Source organism: Pezoporus wallicus, unplaced genomic scaffold, assembly GCF_028554395.1.
Source record: "Pezoporus wallicus isolate ANWC-B61680 ecotype Strahan unplaced genomic scaffold, APGP_CSIRO_Pwel_v1 contig_6412, whole genome shotgun sequence".
Taxonomy (NCBI): Eukaryota; Metazoa; Chordata; class Aves; order Psittaciformes; family Psittacidae; genus Pezoporus; species Pezoporus wallicus.
The window spans coordinates 61,074-84,750 of NW_026639137.1; the positions used below are offsets into that span (position 1 = coordinate 61,074).

At 44.9% G+C, this 23,677-nt stretch overlaps 1 long non-coding RNA gene across 1 annotated transcript in view; it reads right to left on the minus strand.

Moving 5' to 3' along the window:
• Positions 1 to 709: 709 nt before the first annotated feature.
• Positions 710 to 23,677, minus strand: part of LOC130601605 (uncharacterized) — a 31,913-nt gene continuing 8,945 nt past the window's right edge. The window contains exons 2-3 of the long non-coding RNA XR_008972719.1: positions 2,279 to 2,362; positions 710 to 884 (exon numbers count right to left, since the gene is read on the minus strand). This is a non-coding gene — a long non-coding RNA (uncharacterized LOC130601605). The remainder of the gene's footprint in view (positions 885 to 2,278; positions 2,363 to 23,677) is intronic.

Sequence of the window (23,677 nt, forward strand, 5' to 3'; positions counted from 1 at the left end):
ATGTGTGCTTGCCCCAGCATGGCTATATCCATCCTTCACTCAACACAGATGCTCACATACCGAGATAATCTGATGTTTTAAATGCATATGGTGCTGTAGCAAAAGCACATCTGAATGATCTTAAGACAGCTATTTATCCAAAGCTTAAATATTTCAGAAAAATTGTAAGTTACATTTTGGTTTAGTTTTTAATGTTCAGTAGGCAGATTCTGCTGCCAGTGAGTTGTGCATGAATCCTGAATTGACGTCTCTCATCGTGCTGCTTTGATTTCACTGATTTGCTTGAACATGGTGTTTGTGTACACAATGAGAAGGGTGTCAAACCACTTTTATTTATGCTAAATTTATACTGGTCTCACTAATGCCATGCTGTGGCTCTCTGGGATGTCTGAGAGTTGGTCATGCTGTGGGTTCCCTCTGAAGGACCTCAGTGTCCCACCACAGGTTCTTCCAGGGCTGGGAAGGGGCAATCGGTCTTCTTAGATCCCAGCCCAAACTGTAAGGACTACCACAGACTCTCCTCTTTGTTCTTTTTGGGCTGCAATTTGGGGTATGAAGCATAACAAAAATTGAAAGCTTGGAAGAATGTAAAGTTTCTCAAAGTTTCTCAAAACTTCCTTCAAAGTCAAGCTCAGTGTGAGACATTCATAGAAAGCATTTTGAATAAGTAAAGCATGAGCAGTTATGTGCTAAAATAGCCCTTCTCCAGGTAACCACAACAATGAAATAACTGCCATAGCTGTCATGTCTCAAAGAGATCCAGCAGGAAAAGCATGAAAATGCAGAGCTCCTGGTGACAATCCCTGGTCAGGGCTGAGGGTACTGGGGAAATGGTGAGGAGTGTGAAGGGACTTGCCAAGGTGCTGTCTTCATCAGACTGGTTTCTAGATAAAAAGAAAGCCTGTCAGCTCACTGCTATTCAGAAATGCAAAAAGGAAAACCACAAACACAGGCACCAAGCAGCAAAGCAGTGAGAAAGAAAGCTCATTTCTGCTTTATCCAAATACAGCTAGTTGTTGCTTGAGCCCAAAGGGATGGCAGGAATGTCCCCGACAATGGGATCTCAACTCTTAAACTCAGATTACTCCTGTGTAAATCCCATCGAGCAGAGGACATTCCTGCACGGTGCTGGGAAAGCTGGTTTGCTTGCTCAGCCACCAAAGTGCCTGGCATAGTTCCTGAGCACACCCTGGTCTGGCAACATGACTTTGCACATGCTGAGGCTCAGCCCTGAACCCAGCATGTTGTGCTGTGCCATGTTGGGCTCCCTGACCCAGCATGGAGGTGACAAGAAAATCCACCTGCTCTTATGTCCTGGGTTCAGCAGTAGCAGTCATGTTTCTCCTCCTTGGTAGCTGGTGCAGTGCAGTGTTTTGACTTTCGGCCTGGGAACAGAACTGATAGCAATGTTTTGGTTTGGCCAAGGACTTTGTGAGCCTCATGCTCTGCCAGGGAGGAGGGGAAGCCAGGAGGAAGCAGAGACAGGACACCTGACCCAAACTGACCAAAGAGCTATTCCATACCACAGCACGTCATGCCCGGGATGTAACTGGGAGTTAGCTGGAAGGGCTGGGAGACTGCGGGGTTGGAGGAGGTATCGGTCGGTGCTTGGTCGGGCTGAGGGGGGCGAGTTATCGGTCGGCTGGTGCTGAGGTGTTGTATTCTCTTCCCTTGTTATTTCCTTTATCATTATTATCACTGGCGGTAGCAGTAGTGATTTGTGTTATACCTTAGTTACTAAACTGTTCTTATCTCAACCCATGGGAGTTGCATTCTTTTGATTCTCCTCTCTGTCCCTCCGAGAGCAGGGGGAGGGCAAGAAAGGGGGGGAAGTGAGTGAACGAATTACCTGACTGGGTTTAAACCACGACATCTTAGGAGACAGAAATGAAGCTACAAGTCCAGAAAGATTTAAGGGCTTGAGCAGGGGGGATAAAGCCTTTTTAAGTGCTGTATGATCAGAATAGACAGAAGAAGTGCTAATAAAAGGTCAGATACAGGCAGATTTAGAGGCACTGGGAAAAGATGTACCTATTTGACTGGGTGCCAGGGAGAGCCCTGCAACAATGGGGTTTGAGGGAACACTCCAGGCTTAGACTCTCATGCTTAAGGCTTTCAGCCCTGCTTTAGGCAAGGGTGGGAGGCTGGGGCACAGGCTTTCCGGAGGTCCCTTCCAATCTGAGTCCACTGACATGCTCTAAATGTGCTGGAAAACTTCCTGAAGTTTCTTGAGAAACTGTTGGATGAGAAATACACCATCATCATAATATATACTTACCATGTCTTCTGGTAAGTGCCCTGTTCTGAGATTGAAAATATCTCATTTCAGTTGCTCGCACTGCCTCAGACTTTCTGGATGATGCTGAAAATAAACCCAAAATATCAGAGCAGTCAAACTAAACGTCCCGTTAACACAGCATTCTTTTTCTTGGCAGGAGCTAACTCAGGTCCTGGGTAAATTGTTTAACCAGTAATCCCTGTGTTGTGCTTTTGGTGCCCACATGTTCAAGGATGAGAGTAATCACTTCTTCCTTGTACTGTGTGCCTGTCTCTGGTTTTGCTCTGTGTTTGTACAGCACCCAGCACAAAAAGTCCCAAGTCTCAATAAGTTCTTGTTGAATCCAGCTGTAAACTCCTCTCTCTGTTGAGTAGCCATGGCCATGGCCATGAAAATGCTGCTTTCTGGAACTTAATCTATCACAATTTGTCACTGAGGGACAAACCCTGGAAGATAATTTCAAGTAACATTTTATCTTTTTTTTCTAATGAGTTTCAGAGATATTTTCACTCCCTTTTTCTTTTGAAGATGGTTTTCTGAAAAGATGAGAGCTAGCACACAAGTCAGTCAGCAGTTTCCCTTTTGAAGGTTCATAATATAAATCACACCCTCCTGTTTGAGCTTCATATCTCTGCCATGGCCTGATAGAGCGAGGATGGGTAAAGGATGGTTGCCGCTACCCTCTGTGAGAGGAGATAATTAATCTTCCAGCACAGCTCAACTGCCCTCATTCAAACCCCCTCATGCAGGGGTGCCTGTGCCAGGCGAAGCTGCAAAACTCTTCTTCCACCAGACACAGTGCAGAGCCAGGGGTGAGTTTGCTCTGATTTAGGGAATACAAAAGTTTTGCTTAGGTTTTGTGCCAAACCTTAAACCCACCACTTGAGCTGTCATTGATACTATTGCAGGAGGGAGTCAGAGGCATCAAGCAGTAAATTCAAGAGAATTAAGACCATCTGCTGCCCAGGACTGCCAGCCCACAGCTCCCTGCAGTCAGTTGAGACAAGCAGTTACAATACCCAAGTTACATTCACTCAAAAGCCACATAAACCCAGTCAGTAATGATCTGTCCCTCTTGCACTCAGCAGTAGGTAAAAGCCAGTCAAAGCAACAGTTTTGCTAGAAATTCTAGAAGTTCTTTACAGAGAGTAGTCACATATATGTATATAACTGAATACACACATAGACACATAAACATCTCCTGGTTAGATCTGAGTTCTCGCATCAGTTGAGTACCTGTCTTGAAGAGTCTTCCATGCCAATGCCAAGGGAGTTGGAACTAGATAATCTTAAGGTCCTTTCCAACCCTAACCATTATGATTCTATGTAAGTGGACATCTGCGTGAGTCTAGTTTTAACAGCCCTGTAAATTATTCTCTGGAGTTAGTCTCTGGGATTCCAAATGCAAACAAAATGCAACCGGAGACAGTCATAACACAGTTCATTACAAAGGGATGGGAAAGAGGCTTTCTTTTTAGCCACTCCAGATCATTATTTCTCCTCTAGAAGCAGGCACCATCAAGGGGACAGTAAGACCGTTTACCTCTGGATTGCATGAGGCTGAAAGACAAATGTCATAGAATCATAGAATCATAGAATAGTTAGGGTTGGAAAGGACCTTAAGATCATCAAGTTCCAACCCCCCTGCCATGGGCAGGGACACCTCACACTAAACCATATCACCCAAGGCCTCGTCCAACCTGGTCTTGAACACTGCCAGGGATGGAGCATTCACAGCCTCCCTGGGCAACCTATTCTAGTGCCTCACCACCCTAACAGGAAAGAATTTCCTCCTTATATTCAATCTAAACTTCCCCTATATAAGTTTTAACCCATTACCCCTTGTCCTATCACTACAGTCCCTAATGAAGAGTCCCTCCCCAGTATCCCTATAGGCCCCCTTCAGATACTGGAAGGCTGCTATGAGGTCCTAAGGTCCTTTCAATCACTTCCTAAATGTTTCTAAGCTGAAAGCACTCCCATCTCAGCAGCAGTTTTCTTCAGAAGCTAGCTAGTGCTGTGAGTGCCTTTTGCCAATAGCAGCTATAATTACATTAAATGGTTGATTTGCAGAAGGAGGAGAACAACACGTGCAGAGCAATGTTATACAACACCGCAAAGAGTTTGCACACTTCTGTCACTCCAGAAAACCACTTACAATGACACATACTCCTATTTTCTCTGTATTTTGGAGATAAGCCTGTTTTGAATTCTTCTGTGGGATTATCTGACGCCTGCACACAGCTTGATTCATTGCAGCCATTAGAGAGGAGCTGGATGACCCCCAAAACAATTCCTTGCTATGAATAGCCATTGTGATCCCATAGACACAATGGCACAAGATGTCATGCATCCTTTCCTGAGCTTCACAGAGGGATGCTCACATACAAGAACAAAACAAAAAAATGTTTCTCCTGGAAACATATTGGTGTTCGTGTAAGTGCTTTCTACCACCAAATGCTGTCTTTTCTCCCCAGGTCTGAGCTGTAATTAGATTTCTACCTTTAAATCTGAGTGCACTTTGTAGGCTTAATAAAGCAACCAGCAGCAATAATGGCAGTAATTACAAATGTGTTCAGTGTTCAGAACTCAAGGAAAATACACTAAAGATTAAAAAGGCCATCACTCATGATTTATTTTTGAAACCACACAGGCAGAAATGGGCAAATTTGCATGTCTATAAATATCATAAGCACATTATTTAGGGCACGTGTGTGATGAGCATTCTTCTGGAAGACTCTGGGTAGCATTAAAGCATGAGAGCGCAAGCAATCTGGGAAATATCAAAATATTATAATCTGCTACAGAGACACACAGCTTTTCTTTATGGCTTGCAAAACTATACTCAAGATTCCAGATGCACTCCACTGTAGGACTGACAGTTTATCACAAATGGAGACTGCACAGGGAAGTATTGCTAAACCAGTTGGCAATGGATCAGCGAAATGCCTCAGGGAACAGTTTGTAATAACCAGTTATCCCACATGTACTGTCAGTGTCCAAAACAGATGCAGAATGGATGGGCACAAGACATTTGTAGGGATCTCGGCTGTCATGAGGAGTTTCTCAGTTCCTTAGGAGAAATTCTGCTGGAATTTGGCAATATCCTGAACACAAACTGCTCCAAATAAGCCATCAGGAGACCCGAAGTACTCTGTTTTCCCATCTGCCCTCCAAAGGGCGAAGGACAAACTGTGTCTAAACAATAAATTACAATAACTTATCCTCTTATTTTGCTATTTTTCATTTGCCAGTAACCATGAAGCATTTCTCCCAATAACTCCTCTCAGTCACTACTAAACCTGACCCGTAACAAAACTGAGAGATTGCCCACTTTTGAAGCCTGGGAAAAGAAGAATGACAAGGTAGAATTTCTCTCAAGCTTTAAATTAATCCCAAGCATCTCCTTTCTCCAGCCATCATACAATGTGGGTCCAAGCTGTGCACCTGAGAAGCATCTGACTCCAGGTTGCTTGGTCTCAGCACATGCAATGTGGAAGAAGCCTGTTCTGGGACCTTCACTGTTCTTTGCTCCATTAGCTCTTTTTGGACTTTCCCATTTGTTCTCTGGCCTTCAGACTCTCAGGAGTAAGGGGTGGTATATTGTTTCTGGTGCCAACTCTACCACCATAACTGAGCTCTCACATCTCTGCTGGCTGGGAAAACAAGGTTCTAAGCTGAAAACATGGCAATGGTGTTGGTGGCGGATGCCATTAAGACAAGACCTTTTTCTGCAGAACCAATCAGGAGTCTACATGGGCCTCCCCACCCTGGATACATCAAAATTAAGTGTTTCCAACCTCAAGCTGTACACCAGTGTGCTTCTCCAATTCTGTTATCAGCTTAGGTAGGTATTGGTGGCAGTGGTAAGAGAAATGGCCCTCATGACACACAGCGATTTCACACAGTTGAGAATGGGAACACAAAGAGCTACTGAAAACACAACCATTTCTGGCTCTGCTCTGATGCTGGAAATGCTTCACTCAAGCTGGCAGGCATAGACTGCCTACATTTCAGCTGGGGAACCAGGACCACAGTCCTTAAATCCCCATTTTTTAAAATTATCTGCATCAACAAAGCAAGGACTTTTAGAAAACACAGTGCCTGTCAGTTCATGCTTATGTATGTAGGATCCAGTGCATGTGGATGAAGATATAAATATGTGCCCAAGCTTATGCAAGCTTTCTAGCAGGACAGCAACAGCTCAGATGTACTCTACCCACTCACTGGTGGCTTCTGAATCTCATTTTCTAAATATACCCTGCCCAGTTCCTGGAGGGAACACAGCGTTTGGCACCTCCTGAGGGGAAACACAGATGTTTGGCTCCCAGCCCCTGGAATTTCTTGAACTTCTGTGGACCAAAGGAGAAAGGCCAGAGGTCGAGCAGCACTATTTATTCTGCCCTGTTTCCTACTAATTGTTCAAAACTGCCCAGCAGATAAAGCATAGGCACTTTTTGTCAGCAAGACCTGGGGAGGCTGCCAGCATGGATCAATGAATTCCAGTCATTCCTCCAGGCTGCTGGGGGCTGCCCCACTGGGGAAAGCCGGCCCCACCAGCCCCCAGCCTACTGAAGAAGGGCCTGCCCCAGGCAGACCACCTCGTCCTCATGGCACCGGCTGTTTGTTTGCTGTCTCTCAGCAGGGAAGAAATCCTGAGACTCAAGGAGGTGTCTCGCCCCTGGGAAGCCAGAGACCCTGGAGAGACAAGCCCTGGTGAGGGTGCCCAAAGCACTTCTTGCTTTTCAAACAGGACCACAAAGGAAAGAGGGAGAGAGAAGATGAGACACTTGGGCTTTAAATATTTGCATTTTCATGTCCTTAAGCTTTAATTTATTTAATTAAAGAAGGTGATGAGGCACTGGCACAGGTTGCCCAGAGAAGCTGTGGCTGCCCCATCCCTGGCAGTGTTCAAGGCCAGGCTGGGTGGGTCTTGGAGCAATCTGGTCTAATGGAAATTGTCCTTGCCCACAGTAGGGGGTTGAAACTAGATGATCTTTAGGCTCCTTGCCAACCCAAACCATTCTATGATTCCATGAATTTCAAAGAAAAGCATCTGGAACACACCCACAAAGTAAGAGGTATTTGCTCAGAAGTTAGATCCTCAGGATCAAGGCAGCAAACAACTGCAGCCCTAAGAAAAGAGCTGGAATCAGCACAGTCCCTTCTCGTGGCACTCTCCTAAAACTGGGTGGCTGCTCCCACGAGGGCATGGGCTGTCCCAGGTACTTTTCCCAGCCCAAGCAGTCACACACGTCTGTCAGACAGCAGCCCAGCCCTGGGCACTCACTGGGATTGGTACCAGAAAGCTGCTGTTCTCTGAATTGCCTCAACCCACACAGAGCAGCAGCTCCAGCTGCACCAGTGCTTTCTGTGCCATCAGTGGGTCTGCACTCAGTGCAGGTGGTGGGCATGGGGCGTTTTCATCTCCAAAACAAAAAACATATAAATGTGCTCCAGCTGCTTTTTCTGTCAGTATGCTCTGTGCTAAAAACAGAACTGCTGCAGTAACAACTGCAATGGTTACCTGAACAGCAGGTCAGGGTGGCACTAAGCTCCCTGGCTGGTGTCTCTGGCACTATTGCCACTCAAATAATGGGGGAAAACAGCACAAGTGGTGGCCCATCTCTCCATCCTGCCCTAGCATCACCTGCAAGGATCATAACTGAGTGGTACCTGTCACATGCAAATGCCCCCAGTCTGCAGGATATCCCTGTCACAGAGGTGGCACTCATTCTGCACCACTTTCCAGTACTTCTACAGTGAGAAGAGAGAGGTCTGAGACATCTGTATCCTCCAGCCAGTCCTGATCACCCAAAGAGGCTTTTGGGGTCAAACAGGTTTGTGCATCAGCTTCAGCCTCCTCTTATACTGGCACCAAATCACCACCTGGCACTGGGTGGATTCCCAGCACCAGGGAAACATGAATGTGGAGCAATGCTATCTATCTTCCTTTCCATTCCTCTGTCCGTGCCCCGGGCATGGTCTGTGCTTACTTACTGTGTGGACATCTGCAGCTTCTATGGCTGTAAATACTAATGAATATCTAAAAAACAAAAGCTTCAGCCTGCATTGTCATTGAATGCCATCAAGATTTTTTTTAGAAACAGCCCTATTTCTTTCACTTCTATGTTCTCTGCCGATTTAACCTCTCACAGAAGTTCTTCTGGGGGAGCTTTAAAATGGTCTATAAAAGGGTCTATAAAATGGTAATATCCCATTCTGTCCCTCTCCTCCCTTACTTTTCTTCCCAACCACTAATATGGCCTCAAATGCATCATACCCACTCTTCCTCCAACAGGTAGAAAATCTGTTAGAAATAAGAACAAGACCATGACTATCTCTCTGATCATTACTGCTACGCCTGCTGCATGCCAACACCACTGTGGCAGGCTTATCTACCTAACCTGAGTCCCCCCAATGAGTCTTGAAGCCATTTCAGGGCATGCTACAGTCCAAACAGGTCTTCCTGCAAGAGTTAAATCAACCAGTGCTGTGTTTTCATCACTGAGTCAAACTAGCCTAACATTTTGTGAGTTAAATATACCCAGATCTCTATTCTGTTCTGTATTTCTACAGTACCTAGCACAGCAGTGCTCTGATTCATATGCAGTGTTCCCAGGCATGGTCCCAAAACAAACAAGAAGTTGAAACTCAGCAGTCTCAGACTTAACTGATGGGGTTTAAGTCACCCGCTGCAAACCCACTAAAATGAAGCGGAGTGTGACTTGGTTTCCATTGGCACAGGAGCACTTTCTGAATGATTTCCAGATCAAGAAGCAGGGCCCAGGAGGTTCAAATTCTTTAGCCTTGAGCCCAGACTTCAACTGATTGATTTAGGGGCACAATACAGCTGGGTTAATTGTGTAAAGGAGTTTGGCCACAGAGTGCTGTTAGCAACCCTCTCCAAAGCACTGGCATAACATCAGCCAGCAGCACCCTGCACCACAGCAGTGCTAATGAGACTCCCTGCAGACACCAGGGAAAGGCTGTGCACAGTCCTTTGGGGTCAGCAGCATGGCCAGCACATGAGCTATATTGCTTATGAGACCCATGTCTGGAAGTAAATAACCAACTATGCACACCTCCAGCTTGTCTTCAGTTAACCTAAATATCCCTCACTACCATGATTCAAATGAGTTTGGACCCTTACCCAAAGAAGCAAATCAAACGTGCTCTATTTCAGCCACTGGTCTTGGTGGAGCAGAGAGATGGGGATGCAGTATGTCTGGAGTTTGTCTTTTACACTGACAGGGACAGATGCCAAGTTCATTCTTATGTATTTGCTTATGGACAGTAGTAACCATATTCAAAGAGGGCTGGTGTCCCCTGCTCGACTCATCTCCAGGGGAAGCTGTGTGGTCACAGCACCTCTCCTCTCCTCTGTCCTGAGTGCATTCTTCCTTGTCCCTGATAACTGCCTTGCTGACTCTGGTGGACTTGTGAACTAGGCTAGATCTGTCCCAAACTGCTGGTGGGATCTTGTCATGATTTAACCCCAGCCAGCAACTAAGCCCCACAGAGCTGCTCATCCACTCCTCCCCTGCTGGGATGGGGAAGAGAAACAGAAGAGTAACAGTGAGAAAACTTGTGGGTTGAGATGAAGACAGTTTAATAGGTAAATCAAAAGCTGTGTGCACAAGCAAAGCAAAACAAGGATTTCATTCACCACTTCCCACTGGCAGGCAGGTGTTCAGGGCTCCATCACACATAATGATGACCTGGGAAGACAAAACACCCTAATTCCAAATGTCCCCCCTTCCCACCTCTTCCCACAGCTTTGTATGTTGAGCATGATGTCATATGGTATGGAATATCCTTTTGTTCAGTTGGAGTTTGTGTTCCTTCCCAACTTCCCCTGCATCCCCAGCCTATTCACTGATAGGGTGGTATGAGAAGCAGAAAAGGCTTTGACTGTGTGTAAGCACTGCTCTGCAGTGACTAAACATCCCTGAATTATCAACACACAAGCACAAATACAAAACATAGCCCCATAGCAGCTACAATGATGAAAATTATCCCTGCCAAAACCAGCACAGGTCTCTGCCCAGGGCTGCTTTCTGCAGCTCTGTCATGCTCACAGGGTTGTGCAAAGGGAGTGGATAGGGTGGGCTGCACCCCAAACCTGGACAGGGCATACAGCCCTGTGTGGAGGCTGTCTCCTTCATAATATGGTTAGATGGAGTGTCCCAGCTCTTGCAGGTCCCCAAATGCCACCATCAAGAGCCAAGAACAGGGTTTTCTGGCCCGTTCCCAAGTGAAAAGGGAAGGAAGGGGGATGAAGAGAACAGCAGAAAGGCCTCAGTAGAAATCAAGGGCACTCCATGCCTTGGAACAGCTTTCAACCTCCTGCTAGATGAAGTCCAAGTGCAAATATGGTCCTGCTCAGAGACAGATGATAAGGATTGATGCTATAAGCAAAGCAACAAGCTCTTAAAACACTTGCTAGAAGTGTGGGAAGCCACTCAGAGGAGCCAGAAATCATACAAAATGATGGTGGCTATGAACTCAGGAGCTTAGCCCTGGCCTGCTGGAATTGCTCTCATAACTCCAGTCTTAACACATGATCAGTTTAAGGGAGATAGGAAGGGGAGAAGGAGTGCAGGGGTGCTGTTATGCATTAGGTGTACATACCACTGCCAGCAACCTGTCACTTAACAATGAAGAGCATGGTGGTGGAGCCCACTGAGTAAGAGCATATGGCATGTGAAATGAAGAAGAAAGCAGTGAGGTCTGGAGCTCACTGCTCCAGACCACCAGGACTGGTGAGCAGGAGAGAAAAATGTCTGGAACAACTCTCAAGCTGCCAGAAAAGATACAAGGGAGAAGCTGTTATCCATGACTGGGGCTGAGGGTGGCTGCTGGCGGTCAGACATCCCTGCACTCATATTCCAGCTGCCTCCTATGAAAAATGCATTTTGTAGCAAATGTAAAACACCAGGGACTTTGATTCACAACTGGGATTTATTTCTGCCTGTGGTTTTTGTGGTAAGGCTCTAATTTTACAGATCACTGCCCCAGGTTGTGATTAGTAGTGAGAGAGGCCATTAAAAAGAGATATACAGAAGATACAGGAGAACTACTCACATTATCCGCTAAGGCTAAGCAGAGAAGCAAAGATTTGACCCTACCTCTGTAAGAGGAAGTTGCTTCCTTTCAGCCGGAATTAAACACCTAAGCCTGGTCAGTCCTTTCTTGCCAAAGAAAGATGAACAGAGGAGCAGTGCACAGCCAGACTGTACCTGTACAAGTAAGGTGAGCAGAAAGAGGGCTGGGCCATGGGCCTGGTACTTCACATATCCGTTGTCCATCCAGCAGGACTCTGAACATAGTCTCAGCATAGTCTTGGCCGAGCAAAGAGAGCAACTTCCTTATCTGGAAGAGGCATTATCCTCATGGAAGTAAGCTGGGCCACGATGTTGGCATCATAATTAAAAAACAGAGGTTTGGCTGGTTAATTTACTCATCAGTACAGGTACAACACCAGACACTGGAGATCTGGTTTAGATTCTGCTAGATTAAAGTCTTCCATCACTATGGAGAGCACAACCTATATGATGTAGAGGGGTCAGGCTCACTTTGCATCTGCTGCTGAAGGAGTCCTAGTATTGTAAAATGAGTGCATGTTTATTGAAGTAGGCACTGAACACCTCATCCATCAACCTGAGACTCATAGTCCATAGTACATTATAGCTGTTGCTGGCCCAAAGAAGAATTCACTGTTTTATACAAAGTGAAAGATCCGCAAAAAACAGGATTTAGAAAGCCCCACTCCAACATCAGACAGTCTGGTACCTTGGATGCTCTCCAGGGCTGGCTGAGAGACCTGCATGCATCTCCTTCTCTGCCGACTAATGACCGTACCCCCTAACCCTGTGAGCACACATTGTCATTAGGCACTTCCTTACCCCAGCAGTGCTGGACTCAAATGTCACCCATGCCAGGAGAGCTTGTTCTCCTTAGACCAGACTCAGTGTTGCCCAGGTCGAGGCAGAGAGCTGTCCTCATGCCATGTGCACACCAAAAAGCTGTAGCTGCATTAGTGTCCTATTACATCAGTGAACAGAGACACAGGATCATTTTCATGTAATATACTACCAGCTAAAATAGCAATATGAACTCCTTGCTTCATGTTCTGAGGAATTTAGCCCAGACAGGATGAAGCTGGCCATATGTTAGACTGGACTGCATGTAATCTCTGACTGTACCATGACAGAAGGACTCAAATATGCATCTCTGAGGTAGATACATGACTGGTGGTGGTTGGGTGGTGGTTGGTTTTTTGCAGTAACATCATTTTCAACCCAGATACACACTGACACGTGTGTGGATCACATGAAAATGATGAGGCTTGAGGAGTCACAAAGGTCAGCCAACACTTAGATAATCCTAACTGCTGTAAAAGTGTCAGGAAAATGAGAGGGAGAGATAGGCTGTGTCTGTGGGAGAGAGGCACAGCTGAATATACTCCCAGGGCCCATGGCTTGACCCTTACATGAGTGGAATCTTTGATCTCAACTCTCACAAGCTTTGCAAGCATAGCCGAGCATCAGTGTGTAGATGTGCACAAAGCTATGACTCCCCCCTCCCTCATTCCCACAGGGGAATGAGGCCCTGCAAGGTACATCTTCACAGCTCCTCACTTCAGGGCCAATTCTTAATGTCTATTTGTTGACTTGAGTCCTTTCTAATTTAGAAGTTTTATTACTGGTAGTTATATCCATTAATAACACAATAAATGGTCATTCCATATGCTCATATCTAGAGGCTATGAATGCAAGTTCAGGAGGACAGAGAGAGCTGAAATTTACATCAACCTCTCAACAGCTTCCCCACACTGGGTTGCTGACATGGATACAAAGCTCCCTTGCCTTTTTATTCAGGCAGAGCTCACTCTGCCCCCAGGCTCTGTTGTTAGACTGGACAAGAACCCCAGTTTTTCACATCCCTTGGTTATCTGAAATAGGATTTGCTTTCAAATCCATCTCCAAGTAAGTCTCTTTGTTTTTTCAGATGAGAGAACTGGAACATCTAAAAATTGAGACCCGATTAGACAGGTGGTATCAGTTTGAGGAGTTTAAATACTTCATCATCCTCTCTCAGGAAATCTTTGTATCCCAGCTTCTTGTTTTACATTTTTATTTGTTTCCTCGAGAATTACATTTTACTTGGGATTAATAGGGTTTGGCACTGTATTTATGCCAGTCCTACCTAACCTGCAAACTTTCTCTTGCAACATCTTTAATAGTAACCCATTTACCTTCCCTCCTGTCTATTCTACCAAATACTCCTATATTAAAACAACTGAGGTATCTTGAAAATATTCTAGGGCAGGGTAAGACACTGCACTAGGAAGCAACAAATGTCACAAATATAAGCTTTGTTTAATCTCTGCTTCATTACAAGCACTGTGTCCCAGCTCTGAGAAACACAAAGTCAAGCTGGATCAATTTTCTTGAGAGTGAGTAATGGACAATCCAGCTGGCTTGCCAGGAAGCATGGCCCCAGGGCTGTGCAGTACATGACTTCCATGTTTGTAAACAGAAAGCAACAGCACATGCCATTACGAGAAGTGATTCCCTATTCAACAGCTGCTGAAAAAAAGACACCAAGCTCTCTTTAGAGGGAATGAGTCTACCAAAGAGGAAGGTCAAAGATGTGACAATGTCTGGATAAAAGAATTGTAAGTACATATATAGCCTCCTGACATAACGCTGGATACAGGACTAGTAAATATTTCATGGCTGTAGTTAGTCTGGCATTGTGCAAGTGCTTTTGCTCTGCAGGATGGTGGAGCCAGGTCAGCCAGGCCCTGCCTGGTCCCGCTCCTCAGAGAGGGTTTGCTCTTGCCCTGTGCTCAGTGGTGAAGGTGTCCACACAGCATGAAAGGCTTTAAGCTAAACAGGAATCAGAACGTCTTATGGGTATCAGCACTCGCTACTCCTGTCCAACAAAAGGAAACCCAGACTCTTCTTGATGCTCCTCAGAAGTTTTATGGGAGAGCCAGAGGGAAGGGCAGATGTCAAAGGGTGAAATGTTGGCCAAATCCAGAGCAAAACTCCTATTGATTCCAATGGAGTTAGTTATTTATCTTTCACTTTCAAGGCTGAGGCAGACTACTGAATGTCTTCCCACAAGCAACAGCAGTTCAAGACATACCCCAAACCTGCTAGCAAACCACAGCAGTGGTCCCCATCTTCCCCTGTTCCAGGGCTACACAACAGCAAGCCAGACTCTGGGAGGAACAATATATCTTGCTCTCCTCATAGCCTCAGGCCTATTTTTTTATGTGCTAGGGCATAAACAATGTTATATCTTGTATGATAAAGATACCTGTCTATCACAGATGGAAGACTGCTGATCTCAGAGACCTCTCTTAGAAAACTGTCTTGCTTGGATTATTTCAGGTAGCATAGAGCCCATACTTGCGCTTAGAAGTTCTTTCAGTGGTTAACTGTCCTCCTTCGCATGCATTTGTAGTCTTCTGTAGAGATCTTCTGAGATCTGTAGAATCTTCATTCCCTCCAGCTGCTCATGGGGGCACAGGTTGGGTACTAATGCTGCATGCTCACACCAGGCTATGTTTCATGGGGAAAAATATGCAGCCCTCTATAAGCAAATTAGGATACAAACACTAACACTGAGAAACGGAGAACAGAGCAGGAAAAGAGCTTGCCTTTGAACAACACCCATGGCAAGAACCAAGGTCTCCTCCTGTAAGGAAAATGTGGGATTTAAAACTGGAACTGATGGGAAGCTCTGTTACCTTGCATCATTAGAGATATAGTAGTGCTCCCTCTCTTCTGACAGACCCATCATGGCCCTGTTTATAGTTAAGCTCAGTTCTGTGCAGATATTGAAAGATGTCCCTTGTTGAAGTCAGCTGCACAGTGTGCACATTGTCATTTGGGAAATAAAAGGCATCTGATTCATTCAATGTTTTCACAGTCTTGTGCATCTTGTTCTACATGAGCAAGGTGCCTGGGCCCTGCAATCAAAAGAAACCATTGCAGCTTGAGGTAAGGTGGACAGTTGCAGAACTCATCTTCAACAGACAGTCCACACAGCTGCCACAGCATCCAGTATTTGCCCATATCTGCAGATGCTACAACCACTGGTAGGTGGGCTTGTACAGTGATATTGGTAACCTACCACAACCTCTTGGGTGTGCTCTGCCCAAATGAACATCTTGACCCACACTCTGTATCTGGATCTTCTGGCTTCTCATGCATGGGTGAATCCCACACACTGCTCCTACCTCCTCCAAACCTCCACCTGTCTTTCTTCCTCTTTCTGCTTTTCTCTCTACCATGTCCCTTAGACCTTACTCCATCTCCATTACTCAACACTGTATAAATAACTCTAGGAAAAACTGGGCATTACAGAAAGTAAACTCAAAGGCAAAAAGAAAGCAGAAATACTTAATACATAAACAAGGTGGTTTCTAGGAATCTTAATGTCATTGCTTCAGGAGAATAAAGGAGGACTGTAAGTTCTAATGCAAGTCTCCCACTCAGTTATTAAAACATGCTGCTGTATTTACACTAAAATAGTCATCAGACAGCTATGATTTTTTTTTTTTTTCCCCAGAAAACTGTATCTTGAATTTGCTCTCAGACAGGAAGTTGCTCATAGCCTCTCACACTCCCTTCTTTGATGCCTGCTATTTTAGGATTGTTCTACTCCTTTTTTGCCTCTCTCCCTATAAACTGGAATCAGTTTAGCCCACACGGTTATTTGATAAATCCTTCTTCTCAGCATATGAAACCAGTTTTAGATTTTTAGGCTTAAAAATAAAAATCTGACAAAGAAAGAATGTGCTATCCAGAGGGAGGAGAGAAAAGAAAGCTCCAACATCCATTGCTTCAGCCTTAGCATTCTCCAACACATTCAGCAAAGTCAAATTCATTTTACTGTAAGGGATGTGTAATCTCTGGATGGACCTGCTTAGTGAAGATTTAGTATTGAACGGGTGGTGACTGAAAGAAAAGGCATGCAGCCATAGTGTGCTGCCCAGAGATGGCTGCTCAGTGAGCTGCCCACAATAAACAGTTTACACATTCAAATTAGAAAACTCTCTGGGAAAAAAAATCCACTTACATAGTAATGGCCCAGCTCTCAGAAAAGCTGTTCTGTAAAATGAGTTATTTGTGGAAGACTGCACTTTTTTTTTCTTTGCACTTTACTTTTACACTTTCTACTAAGTGCATAAAAATGTATTATTGACCTTTTGCAAGTCATGGCTGGGCAACATTTGCAGTAGATGTGGTCACTCAGTAGCTTTATTGAGATGTACAGACATTATTTTAACAAAAGCCTGAGACTGCAGCCTGTTAGCTGGAAGAAGGGGACAAAGCAATCCTGAAGAAAGCAATCTGAAATACATTTGAGGCCATGCTCTTCATAACATATTGTTTTAGGCACTCTCTAACGGTTATCTATCCTCCCAAAACCAACATACTTTATCTTCCTTCCCCAAACCAACATTCTCCAAAGATAACGGGGTTTATACCTGAGGTAGGTGTCCAAACCTCAAAAAACAGTGAAGATGTGCTTCAGAGACAGAGCAGATATCCTCTCTGAAACTTTGATTCCCATGCACCACCCCTGTGATGCCATGTGGGACCTTAGGGTTTTGTTTTTCTTTTCTTGCTGCCGGGCTGCCAGCTCCCCCCTTCCCATCCTAGCTCCCCACCTCCTCACAAGTTCCCCAGATCTTTTATTCAGCAAATTGCATTTCTCAAAATCATTACTGGAAATGTGCCAAAAAGATATTGACAACACTCGGACACTAGTCACGTTCTGGTTTGGTTTAAATAAATGGATATCCATTCCAAATGCCACCAAATGAAAACTTTTGGAGGCTTGACAATAAGCCTTTATTTGTTTTAATCTATTCTACCTGCACTTAACCAGTCCCACTCAAATTATTTGTAACTGGCAGTTCCCATAGCACCCAACAGAGAGCAACAATATATAGACTCATAGAATAGTTAGGGTTGGAAAGGTCCTTAAGATCATCAAGTTCCAACCCCACTGCCATGGGCATACATATTAAATAGAGTTAATTCCTTACCAGAATTGGTCCCTGAAGAAGTTACACATTGACTGATAAAATTGTAATGCATGCATTTATCTGATCGTATATAACACTACTTAACTACGTTTTAATCAGTGAGAATTCTTCTGCTACAAGTAACCAATAAAGCACTTGAATAAGTACACTTTCATTCTGGAAAATCATAACTTCTACAATTTTCCTATTTTGTGTGGGGATATCACTTTTATTTTGAATTTAATTCCTACCCAGCAGCACTTTTAAGCAGAAACATGGCAGGCAAGCAGGATTGTAGGAGCTCAAGCACACACGGAAGTAATTCTGCTCTCATAACATGATGCAAGTGGATTTGCATAGTGCAGCACTTACCAGCTGCTGGGATTCCATTTCAGGATGTGTAGGTTGGTTGTTAGAAAGAGACACAGCTCATGTCTCTCTGTGGGCATGGTGCCAAGGCACCTGAACAGAGCTGGGACCTGGGGCTCCTGGGTCTGTTCCTCCAAGGGATTTACCTGGGCAGCTTCAGCAGCAAGGACTGTTTCCACAAGGAAACACACGGGCAAATAAATCCCCATGTTACAGCCTTTTCCTGAACACAGGCTCACACACTATCAGTAAGAAGAATCATAGAAGTTTAGAATTGTTTGGGTTGGAAGGGACCTGAAAGGTCTAGTTCCAAACCCCCTGCCATGGGCAGGGACACCTTCCACTAGACCACTTTGCTCCAAGCCCCATCCAACATGGCCTTGAACACTGCCAGGGATGGGGCAGCCGCAGCTTCCCTGGGCACCCTGTGCCAGGACCTCAACACCCTCACAGTGGAGAATTTTTTCCTAACATCGAATCCAAATCTCCCTTCTGACAGTTTAAACCCATTCCGCCTTGTCCTAAGTCTACATGCCCTTGTAGAAGGTTGTCCCTGCCCATGCCAGGGGGGTTGGAGAGTCCCTTCCAACCAAACCATTGTATGATTCTATGTTTTGTGTTCTTGGAAAATCAATTTACAGCAAAGGATTTTTTTGGAAATGAGTGCTTAGCATTAGGCTACTAAGTTAAAATGTAAACACTGCAATAAATGGCTTGATCTTCAAATGTGTTCAACAGTCCGTGGCTCTTTCAGAATCAAGAGCTGTTGAATGCTCAGTTCTTTAAAAATGAGTCTGATTTTCTTTTGTACCCAACTTCGGATAAAAAAAAACGAATTTGAATGTTCAGAAATGGAGGATTTGCTTACACTGCATAAGCATTCTGTAATCCTTAGAGCTTCTAAATGTGAAGTGCTGCTGTTAGTTCATTTACTCTGGTGCGGGTTTGGAGGTGTTGAGTGGAACAACTTGAAAATATAACTTGAAGCATTTTTTAAATGCTTTTAGGAAACAAGATCCAGATGACAATCATGTGACACACCCACCACCTCCAGCAGGAAACCACCACCAAGGGGGAAAACATAAGGCTTGCCCCATGCCCACAGGATCCTATGTAATTTGTGGTACAACAAAAAGTCTTTGCAGCCATGTATTTATTTGTATTGCTGGGTGCCCTTTTTTACTCCCACACATTGGACTTTAAAGCTTTCTTTGACAATTTTATTATCTTCCATATATTTCAGCCCCTAAAGGCATTGACGTTTCAGCCTGTTCTGGGAACTGGTGGCAAAGTCATCTTTGTTTCTCCTCAGGAAAGATCCCAAAGGCCACTAAAGCTGCTAAGAAATGTTCCCTTTCCTTTTAAGGGTGAGCTGAGGGAGGCAGCCTGCTTTCATCCTTAAATCTTACCAGATGAGAGGGAAGCTAGTGCTGATGATCAGGCAATGCTGACCAGTGGTGGAGTTCCCACAGCTATTGGAGATGCAACATCAGTCGATTGACAGGGACTGCCAGGGCATTGAAAGCTGGGCACTGTGCTCTGCCCTGCTGCTGCCTGTGGCATTTCTTCAGTATCTATCTCTGTAGAGCAGAGCTGCTATCCCCCTGCATCCACTTGCACACTGCTTAGCAAGCTCAGGCATTGGTGGAGGAGAAATGCTGGCAACAGTGGGACAGATCGACATGCATGAGAAAGCAGAACTTTTCCCAGTGATGCTTGCTGTAGCCCTTCCCCTAGTGGGATCACTGCCATGCCTTACTTATTTACAGAGATTCCTCCTTTCCAAGCAAGGAAGGTTTGAAACTGTATTTGAAAGAGGATGTATTTTAAGTCTTATCTCCTTGCTGGAATTTTTTTTTTAGTGACTTTGGATTGCAGGGAACCACTTTTCACAGACTTAAACGCTGAGCAAGAAAATACTAGGTAATACTAAAAGACAGATAAACTGTCTCAAAAATAAGAGTACCTGCATTGAGTGCAGGACTATTCAATGCTGAAAATTAATCATGCTAACATGAGCCTCCACTGTAAAGTAATCTTACCATTTTCTGTCCAAGTCAATACACATACTGCAACGCTAAAAATAAATCAGTGTCTACCAATAAACAGCCATCTTGTTTCCTGATGGGGGTTAAAAAATTAAAAAAAAAAATTAAAAAGTAAAGCCACAGGGAACTGTATAGGAGAGAAAAAGGGTAAGGAGAAAGATGGAGAGGCTTTTCACCACGGCCTGTAATGACAGAATAAGGGGCAAGGGTATTAAACTGAAAGAGGGTAGATTTAAGTTGGACAGAAGGAAAATATTTTTTATGGTGAAAATGATGAGGCCCTGGCACAGGTTGCCCAGAGAAGCTGTGGCTGCCCCATCCCTGGTAGTGTTCAAGGCCAGGTTGGACGGGACTTTGAGCAAACTGGTCTAGTGGAAGGTGTCCCTGCCTGTGGCAGTGGGGTTGGAACTGGATGAGCTTTAAGGTCCCTTCCAATCCAAACAATTCTGTGATTCTATGAGGTTATTCTGGCAAAAATGCAAACTCCTGCTCTACATAGGCCATCATCCCTCAGCCCATATAGGATCTTGCTCTCCAGGGTCTCCTACAACAGAATGCCCTATTTGTATGAATCTAATGATGGTCACCAGACACTGCAGCCCAATGATGGGTAGTCCCTCTTTCCCAGAGGGTCATCTGGAGACTCCCCCACCACTGGGTGCTCAGGCAGCTCTGTGAGCAAAGCTCAGGCATTTCCCATGGACTTCACTCCTTTCCCAGCTATTAAGTTCACATCTGACTTGTCTGTTTGCTGCCTGCCTAGACCCAAACACTTGCACTTCTATTGGCATGAAACCAAGGTTCAGCAGGAGAGTGGAGCTCTGAGAGCATTAGCATGGGGGTAAAGGTGTTTCAGCTCTGCCTCAGTGATGTGGTGTATCATTCCCAACTACATCCAACAAGTACCTCTGCTTCTCCACTTTTCTCTGTGTAGGGCTGGCTGCTTTTCTGCTACCTTCTCCCTCTGTTTCTCCTTTCCCTTCTCTAGCTCAGCCCGTACATGCTTCAAGTCTGGTTCAGCAGCTGCACTTGCCCCCAGGTAGTTTTTTTCTTCCTGTGGATTGTCTAATTCAACATATACCTCAAAATATTCGGCTGCCCAATAATCCCCTCTGTAGCTCCCTCAGAGCCCTCTCTGAACTCCAGTATCTATCTTCTTCAGCTTTGTCTCAGCTGTGCCTTGTCTCCCACAGGTTCCTCAGATGCCACTTCCCACCTAAGGGGTTTCCATTAAAAATATTAGCCAGGATTATATCTCCTGCAGCCAGGCATCCTTGCTCTCTGCTTTTAAATGACAGTCGCTGCTGTCAAATTTGCCTTCATCTCCCTCCTCAGCTCTGCAAAAACACCCTATCTAGCTTTCTTTACAAACTGTAGGCAAAATCACAGCCCTCTTCACCAGTCAAGGTCTCCAGCAATCATCCTCTTCTTGAATTTTAAAGCTTTTCGCCTGAATCAATCTTGTTTTGAAATGGCAAAGATAACAGCTTGCAAAGTACATACATTTACATACCTCACTTCATTCAAATTAGCCAGGGAAGATAAGAATCTCCAGCAAAGTAATTCTGCTAATGTTGTAAACTGTGAATTTCAATCAAAATGAAAACCAAACCAATTCAGCAAAATTGCTGGCTCTTGTTACATTTTAAGTGATCTAAAAGCATGCATCAATAAGCAAAGCAACTTCCCTTTGTGCGGCTGAGCTCCAGACTGATTTGCTGCTTTCCAGGATTGTCTGATAAAAAAAAACAAAACACAGTCAGCTCCAGCTAATAAGAGAAAATCAATCCAGAGCCAAAGAGCAATAAAAATGTGGTAGCAAGTTCAGAACATTCTGTTACAGCTAAAATTGGTTTTCTATGAACCATCTGAAATAATATGGGCTGCAGAGATTTGCAGGACACAGCCATTGAAATAGAAAATGCCTGGGTGAATAATAGTTCCAGAAGCAAGTGAGAAAATCCACTTTTTGTCCCAGAATGAGGAACAATGCTGAGGTGAAGAGTTAGAGATGATACACAAAGGATTTGGAAATGATTTAACTGCTCAGTGCCTTGGAAACTTGAAACCCAGGAGTTTAGCTGGAGAAACTGAAATGTTCAGACCAGTCACATGTTTCTTTGGATTACTTGAAACTGGACCACGGCTTTTAAGAAAAACAGCCTTATAGACCAGAGATCAAAATGATGTAGAAAACGTAAGAACAAACCCAAGTGAAAGGTCTGGAAACAACTGGGACATTTTATTTCCGCCGTTCCCACACTGCAACAGCAGCTGGGTGCCCCACAAGCTCTCTTATTTGGATTTCTAAAATAAGTTCTACTGGATCAGCTAAATCCCAGAAGTGCATGGGGAGAGAGGAGAGCAGCATTTACAGACTCAAAGATGCACAACTCCTGTGGGTATTGTGGGTTTTATGTGGACATCCTTACCTCACCAGCAGCCAAGGCAATTCCCACCAGCCAGGTCTTGATGCCCAGAGCAGAGGGCAGGGGTGGAACACAAAGGGCTGCAAGTGAGTAAACCAACTACACAAAGAACAGAGCTGCTCATGACAACATCTGGTATGTATTGTGTCTGGGAAGCCAGGGCTGTGATGGCAAGCGCAGGTACCACAACACCTCTGATGAAGAGGTGTCCATAGGCAGGACCATCCGGCACAGCCATAGCCAGGCTGCTGCTCTCCAGAGACCACGTCCATCTCCTCAACCTCCAGCCCATCCATCTCCCACCTCTGAATTACACTCTTGCTTCTGTAATTGAGACAGATTTCCTGCAAGGCAAAGCACCCCCTGACCTTCATTTTATTAAATAAACTTGTGTTTCCACCGCTGGAGGAAGCTGGAGCCCTCTGTTTGGCCACAACAGCCACAACAGCCTTCCCAAGAGCAGATGTGCTCAGAACATCCATCCACATGGCCCCAAAAGGACAAGCCTTGGGGGAGGGGGAGAAGTTGGCTGCTTCATCTCCACCAACTCTTTTCACACAGATCAATGAACACTTGCTGAACAGAAATACCTTTTCAGCCACAGCAGTTGAAGCTGTGCTGTGGGCCATGACCCATCCCCTTCCTAAAGGAATCAAAGAGAAACTGTGACTTATGATAAAAGACTGTTTTCCATTTTGTGCTTCTCCCCATGGCACCACATGGCTTTGAGCAATGTGGCACCTTGAAACCTTTTTAAAGCAGAGCCCTGCTTCTATTTTTGCAGCAGTGTTGCAGCCCTGCAAAGTTGCTTACGGTGCGAATCGTCCTCTGCAGGCAGCTTGGCGACTTAAGCAAACAACCCCCAGCTCCAGGGGAAGTATGGTAAATAACTCCATAAGATTCACATGGCTTTCAGTGAAAAAGCCATTCCCCAAAAAGCAGCTTCAATCCTACTTCCATTGCAGTGATGAGCACACCTTCCAGACATGGTGTGGTGGAGCTGTGTACATGCTCTGTGTCACCTTGACGGGGTGTTAATCTGCTATCATCCTCATTTCCATGGGTAGGTTGTACATTGAACTAATTGATTGCATGTGGCAATTCATTCTTGCTGATTGTACAAGCTGATAACTACCTTGATAGGACTATCAGAGTCTTTCAACATTTTCCTTGTCATCTGCTATGAAGAAATCAAGTGCTGTCCTTCCCAAACACTGGGGCAACGCTTCTTTCCCCTGAGCTTCAAAAATAAAGTCTAAGCACTGTCAGACCTATATGTCACTTATATTCTCTGCAAGTTATTCTTTCTCAGTGTGAAATGATGACATTTCCTTTAGCCCCTTGCTCATTCAGACTGCTAACCCTTGGGGAAAGAGTCTGTATTTTTGCAATGGCTTGACAAAATGGTTGCACTGCTCTGCTTCCGCTTGAGAGCCCTCTGTGCTACTGTGATAAAATTGTAGGAGATAAGTAGCACGAGAGGAAGCTGCAGGAATCA